Source organism: Enhydra lutris, unplaced genomic scaffold, assembly GCF_002288905.1.
Source record: "Enhydra lutris kenyoni isolate GAN:26980312 unplaced genomic scaffold, ASM228890v2 scaffoldscaffold17, whole genome shotgun sequence".
NCBI lineage: Eukaryota > Metazoa > Chordata > Mammalia > Carnivora > Mustelidae > Enhydra > Enhydra lutris.
The window spans coordinates 46,568,764-46,576,806 of NW_019154101.1; positions in this window are offsets into that span (position 1 = coordinate 46,568,764).

Here is an 8,043-nt window from a genome sequence, read left to right on the forward strand (position 1 = left end):
CTCGCATCCGCCCCTGATACATCTTAGGAAACAGGACGGGGAAGAATGGGCGTTTTGTGGGCAAGGATGAGGTAGGCGAGGTGCTTTGGTCCTTACCTGTCATTCACTTCTATCTCCTTTGGGTTCTTTTTTTTTTTTTTTTTATCCACCCCCACCGGCACATGCCTATCATGACAGGAGAAATGCACAAGTTATCCCTCTCAGTTAGCCAAGTGATATTTGTCTTCCAAGCAGCCGTGGTGGAGAATGATGGACTGTAGGGTCTACTCATTAACCAGTTTACAAATAATTTGACTGAATGCTTGCTTGTGTTTTGTAAACTCTTTTAATATACATGGAATAATCAAAGCAATATAGTTGTATTAAATAATGTCGTTACAGCTTCAGAGAAGAAGTAGGACCGAGAGGGGATTTAGGATCAGAGAAGTCCTCTTGGACCTGAAGGATTTGAGATGAATGTAAAAGGATCATTGCTTAGGAGACAAAGGACAATCTAGGTGAAAGTGGAAAAAAATTTTTTTTAATTTAAAAAAATGTTTAGATGGTAAGGTGGGAGTCAACAGGATAATCTACCCCTGAAAAGTGAACCTCCTGAAAAGTAGCAAATATACACTACATACAGTTCTTAATTTGATAGTTTTTGACATCAAACAAGACCTAGGAGAATAGTTTGGTAAACTTCTCACCTACTTCTTGCTTAAATACTTGACCTACTCTCTGTTTAACCCTTTGTCCAATTGTTGGTTTAGTATGCTCCCTTTAGAGGCCACGGAGTCAGGTGTGTGATTGCGTCTGCTCTTTGACACTGTTAAAATAATGTGAATACTGTTTTTTATCACATTTATTTGTTTTCCAGTTGATTTGGTTGTATATCCTTCGACTTTATTTTATATTGGAAACATCCTAGAGAATGAGAATTATTTTCGGTTCTTCGTTGAGGACTTAACCCAGTGCTATAAATAATAATATTTATGATGATGTCAAATTTATAACATGCTTATTTCAGAACTTGAAGACTGTTATAAGTGAGAGGAGCTTTAGGAAGAGAAAAGGTAATTAAATGTAATTGATTTATTGTCTCAAGCAACCACAATCTTCTTTAATGCTCTGTTCCTGAAATTAACCAAATAAAATGTAATTTATCAAATATATTTACCTGATTAAAGTTTTTGGATTGAATTATGGTTTCTCAAGTCTCAACCCCAAGTTTTGTGTATCATACTGATTCTAGTAGATATATATAGGTATAGATATATAGATATGTAAATATCTCTCTGTATATACATACATTTTTTTTAAATCCAGTCAAGTCATAATACCTGGAGAGTAGATAAAGATCAGGGCTCTACTCATGTACTTTGATGACCTAGCATAGTTCAGTTTAGTTTGGCCTGCTTCTAGAAAATTGATTACTACTTTTATATTGTGAAATCCTGGATGCTTTTTATGGAGAACAGATCCCCACCCTCACCTGCATTCACACGCACAAAACATTAGCATCTTTTTTTCCCAAGTTTTTTAATTTAAATTCTGATTAGTTAACATGTATGGTAAAATTGGTTTCAGGTGTAGAATTTAGTGATTCATCGCTTACATATAACATCCAGTGCTCATCACAAGTGCCCCCTCTATTCTCTGTAGTTAAGAGTGTATTATGGGTTGCTTCACTGTCTCTTTTACTTGTTTAATACAGTGTGAACTTGTTAAAACAGCTTCAGACATTTTTCTAGCCTCTTTGTAGTAGAGGCCAACTTAAGTCCCTTTATTCACTAGGGGGCGCCTGTCACATATAAGAAACTCCTAGGCAAATAATGACCAATCTAAGTTAGGGGTGGCATTTAACATTTCCTCCACACTACCTGGAAGAGTAGTAGGTTTATTTGCATTTATGAGCTATTAAATATACACCAAGAACAAGAACCCTAGAACTTACTCACTCAGAAGCTCTATTACCCAGCATAGAGACTACAGTCCAGTACATACTCAATTCACAAGTGGTTTACAAATACTAAAGGCTGACCAAACCAAAGTCTAGCTAATCTGTGCAGAGGGAAAGAGACCTGCATATTTACTCACCTAGAGTGGCAGCCATTTAACCAAGATCTTGGTGGCATCATGACAGAACAAAATCAAATATAAGCATTCATAGTATCTGCAAAATTTTTAGGACTAGAGTTCTTTGTTATGGGTTAAATACAAGTAAGATAAAGTTATCTACAAAAACTGAGAGAGGATATGATTATAGTACAAATTGATTTTATCTAAAATAGCAAAGTATTTTAACATTTCTTACAGCCCATACAGAATTAACATAAATCAAGCTATCCATGGTTTCTCTAGTGTGTCTGCCTTTCCACATTGTCAATAATATCAGCAACCTGTGCTTTCAAAGAAAAGTGAACTTAAGAATCTGTTGAACCAGGAGTGAAAGCAGGTAGCTTGATGAAGAATTGTAGAAAGACCTTAAATCTTACAGAAGTAAACTGTAGCTAATACTTAGAAGAAAATGGAGAAAATCATTGGTAATACAGTTGACCCTTGAACAACACAGGTTTGAACTGAATGGGTCCACTTATGTGGATTTTTCCCGAAAAATATATTGAATAAATTTTTGGAGCTTTTTAACAATTTGAAAGAATTCAAAGATGAATCACATAGTCTAGAAATATCAGAAAAATTAAAAGGTATGTCACGATTGCATAAAATATAGATAGATAGTAATCTATTTTATCATTTGTTACCATAAAATATATGCAAATCTCTTAACAAAAGTTAAAACTTATCAAAACTAACCCACACAAACATTTAAAGACCATACATGGCACCATTCACAGTTGAGAGAAATGTAAACAAAGGTAATATTAAATCATAACTGCATCAAATTAACTAGTACATACTGTAGCACTCTAATAATTTCATAGCCCCTTCCTGCTGTTACTGTGGTGAGCTCACGTGTTGCCAGTATCTGCTTAAAACACTGTGTGATACTAATCATCTCTGTGTGAATAGTTTGTCTTTCCAGTAAATTGCAAATCACAGTAAAAAGGGATCCCTTAAGGTTCTCACATATTTTTCATCATGTTTAGCGCAATACTGTAAACCTATTGAATAACAAGGTTATAAACATGGGACCTATACAAAGTGTCACTAGTGATGCTAGAAGTGCTCCCAAGAAGCAAAGTCATGATATTATAAGAAAAAGGTGAATTGCTTGCTATATGTAGCATAGATTGAGGTCTGCAGCTGCAGTTGCCTGCCATTTCAAGACAAATGAATCCAGTGTAAGGACTGTTGTTTACAAAAAAAAAAAAAAAATGAGAGAGAAGGGAAGTCATGAAGCTGTTACTACAGCTCTGCCAGCAGGTGCAGAAACCTTGCATTTTTTGCAAAATCCCTTTCATCTTGTACTGAAAATGCAGCTTTTATGTGGGTTCAGGATTGATGTAAGAAGGGCATAGCTATAGATTCTAATATGATTTGAAAAAAAGCAGCTATTGTATGACAACTTAAAACAAAAGGAAGCTGCAGTATGTGATGTTGTAGAATTTAATGCCAGCAAAGGATGGTTTGATAATTTTAAAAAGAAGTTTGGCTTTAAAAATGTCAAGATACAGGAGAAGCAGCTTCTGCCAACCAAGAAGCAGTAGATGAGTTTGCAGACACCATTAAGGAATTAAGAGAAAGAAAGGAAGGAAGGAAGGGAGAGAGGGAGGGAGGGAGGAATCATTAAGGAGAAAGGATATCTGTTTAAACAGATTTTTAATGCAGACAGAAGTGCCTATTCTGGAAGAAAATGCCACAAAAGATGTATATTAGTAAGAAAGAGATGTGAGTACCAGGATTTAAAGCAAGAAGGGATAGGCTAACTATACTGTTTTATGCAAACGCGGTCAGGTTTATGCTCAAGACTGTTCTTATCTACAAAACTACTAACCCCTGAGCCTTGGAGGGAAAAGATAAATACCAGCTGCCAGTCTTTTGGTTGTACAACAAGAAGACCTGAACAACAATAACCCTTTTTTCTGGATTGGTCCCATTAATGCTTTGTCCCTGAAATCAAGAAGGACCTTGTCCATAAGGGATTGCCTTTTTAAAAAATTAACATACAATGTATTATTTGTTTCAGGGATACAGGTTTGTGATTCATCGGTCTTACACAATTCACAGCACTCACCAAGGCACATACCTTCCCCAGTATTCATCACCCAGTCATCCTATCCCTTTATTTTAGAGAGAGTGTGTGAGCAAGCAAGGGTAGAGGGAGATAGAGAACCCCAAAGCAGACTCCCCATTGATCACGGATCCTGACAGGAGGCTCAAACCCAGGACCCTGAGATCATGACCTGAGCCAGCCACTTAACCACCCAGGCACCCTGGAGATTGCCTTTTAGCATTGTTTTGATCCTGGACAATACCTCTGGCTACCCAGAACCCCATGAGTTCAACAGCAAAGTTGTTGAAGTGGTCTCCTTGCCCCCAAACACGGTATCTCTAATTCAGCCTCTAGATCAGGGGGTCATAAGGACCTTTAAGGCTCATTACACATGATACTCTGTGGAAAAGATGGTTAATCCTATGGAAAAGAACACTGATAGGGAGAACATCATGAAAGTGAGGAAGGACTACACCATTGAAGATGGATCACTGTTACAGAAAAAGCTGCGAAAAATGTCAAGCCCAAAGCAATAACTTCCTGCTGGAAAAAACCTTGTCCAGATCTTGTGCATGACTTCATAGGACTTATGACAGAGCCAATCAAGGAAATCATGAGAGAGATTGTAGATATGGCCAAAAAAAAAAAAAAAAAAAAGTGGGGGGTGAAATTTGAGAGCTAATAGACACCACACAACAAGAATTAACAGAAGACAACTTGATGGAGATGAGTGCTTTTGAACCAGTGCCAGATGGTTCAAGGAAGAAGACATAAAAGAAGCAGTGCCAGAAAACGAATTAACATTAGACAATCTGACAGAAGTGTTCGGATTATTCAAGACTGCTTTTGAGTTCTTTTATGACAGAAACTTCTATGACACATTTGCTTTATAATTAACAGTGGAAGAAAGATTGGTACCATATAAAAACATTTTAGAGAAAAGAAAAGGCAAAAAATTCAGACAGGAATTCCAGTGTATTTCTGTAAAGCTACACTGGGACACCTAGTGTGTTTGCCTCTCCTGCCTCCCCTTCCACCTCCTTCACCTCCAGACCAAAGCAAAGACCTTTCCCTCCTCCTCAGCCTACTCAGCATGAAGATGTTGAGGATGAAGACCTTTGTGATAATCCACTTGAACTTAATGAATAATAATCATGGTTTCATACACTTAACAAACTTATCTGTTGTGTATGTATGTATATCTTTGTGTAAAAATCTCGTAACTGCAGCAAGAACTGTGAGTTGTTTTGTGTCATCATCATCATCATCATCATCATTGCTTAAGTATTCATTGTCTAAAACAAGGTGTGTGGGGCTTGGACAGAGTTGGAGAGCCTATCCTTACATAGACATAAGGTGAGTAATATTTAATGATACCCCTATATACACAATTTTGTTAACTTGTCTAATTAATTTCTTAGCATAACTTTTTACAAGGAAACTTTCCGAGTCAGAGAGCTTTATTTATTTGTTTGTTTATTTTTAGCGAGCTTTAGTTTAAAATTTTTGATACATGATTACTCTCTAGAAATGTTGTATCAATTCACAGTGCCACCAAGATCTATGAAAGTGTGCTCATATCCCCACACTCCATTCTCCTCACTGAATTTAATTATGCTTTGCAATCATTACCAATCTGATAGGCAAATATTATTTCATTGTTACTTTGTGGTTTATCATATTTATTGGCATTTTAGCTTCTTTCGAGAACTGCCTTTTTACATTCTTTGCACACCATTAGTTGTGTCTAATTTTCTTATTGATTTGTAAGAGATTTTATGTAATAAAGTTAATAAGTTTGTCTGCTATATATGTTGCAAGTGTTTTTTCCCAGTTTATTTGTCTCTTACTGGATTTGTTATAATACTTTTCAACTGGGCATATTGGAGGCTGGAAATAAGTTAGACTCACCTACAACCACCTCCAAAATAATTATGTATCAGAAAGTCTTGTGATCATTCTCAAACTGTAGAACCCCTGGAATTTCTAATTGACATTTCTAGAAGCATATGCTATTCCCTTTCCAAGGAGATTTCCAAGAATCTTTTTTTTTTTTCCCCTGAGCTGTCCAAGTATGTTAACTGCAAATAGCCTGCATTAGGTAATCATCATTTTGGGGTCATCCACTATGTACACCTAGTATATAGTCTCTCTGTTACGGTCAATGCCAGTGTCTAGTCCTCCTTCACATAGCCATCCTTTAAGGCCATTTAGCCACACTTCTACTCATGTGTTACAGAACAGAGAGATAAATCTGCCAAACCATGGTATTTCTGCCAGTTTTTCCTGGCTTGGTTACACCAAGAAAAGTTCTCTCACTCTCAATTAAATATTGTTTGGGTTTCCAGTTCCTTCATTTACTACATCCTGTAACATATCCATCTTTACCAGTGATACAAACCTTGACCAAGAAATCAATAATAAATGGAAAATGTTGAGGAGAATGCTTCTTCACCCTGCTCTTGTCTTCCCATTACTAAAAGTGAGTCTGGTTTTATTGTAGGAAAAGATAGACGGGCTCCTGAGGGGAAATTAATTAATTATTATTGAGGAAAGTAATTGGCTATTTTTTAAGAACTTAGTATAAAAATCTGACCCTTGGTTCCAGGCCAATGTTTAGCTAGTTCCAGAAGCCATCTTTCATGAGACATCCTGAAATTCTGGGAATGCCTTAAGGAAAATGACTGTATGTAAATGAATTTAAAGAAATTTTCTAGTAATTAGCTATAATGTTTTGGGCTCAGCAACTGTGCAGTGGGACATGCACACAAGATAAATAACTATACAAAAATGAACAAGGTCCTTCAGACTTTGTAGAAACAACTTTTTCTCTGAAGAATCCATACACAAAACCAAAAGACATAAATAGAGGGAAAGTATTGACTTTTTTTTTTTAAATCTTGACTTTTGTACCATCACTTATATATCTGGTCCCTTTTTCTGTTTTTTTTTTTTTTTTCTTTCTCACCAGCTCCTTTTCTTCTTTCTAACCTTTGAATGTTAGAGTTCTTTCTAGCTGCTTTAATTGTCTTCTCTTTTTCTTATAATCACACTTTCTACCTAAATGATTTGATCCATTGTTTTGGCATTAGTTGCCACCAGCTTATAACTCCAAAAATACATATCCCCACCCTAGATCCTTCTTTCAAGCTCATATCTTACATGACACCTTCTCTTTGATGTGCCTTAGATGTCTGAAATTCAGTGTACTAGAACCTGTTCCCCCCCCCACACACACACATCTGTTCTTCTTTCATATTTCTGTATATTTCCATATATGCCAAAAGTCATTACTGGCACTTTATTCTCTCTTACCAATCCATGACCAACTCTCAGTTCTACATGCAAAATTTATCTTTGACTTCTTCCACCCACCTCAGCTCTACTACATACACTTTAACCTAAGCCTCCATCATCTCCTGCACCTTAATCACCTCAATCACCTCTTAACTGAACTCCCTGCATCCATTTCTTGCCTTCGACAATTTATTCTCACAACAGTTTAAGTCCTTTTTTAAAAAATCGCACACCAGGTTATGGTGCTTCTTTGACTTAAAACTTCTTAATGCTCCCACTGCTCTCAGGAAGCTTCCCAGCCTCCACATATTCCCCTGCCCCTTCTGCCCTCATCCTATGATGAAACTATTCTTGACTTCTTTCAGTTTCTTCAAAGAGCCAAGCTCCTCCTTGCCTCAAGGCTTGTACACACAGATTTTCCCTTTCTTGGAATGCTCCTTTCATAACCTCCTCTATTAAAACTAACTTCCACTTTACTGTTAACATATCACTTCCATCAAGAAGCTCTTCCTGGGGGGTGCCTGGGTGGCTCAGAGGGTTAAAGCCTCTGCCTTTGGCTCAGGTCATGATCTCAGGGTCTTGGGATCGAGCCC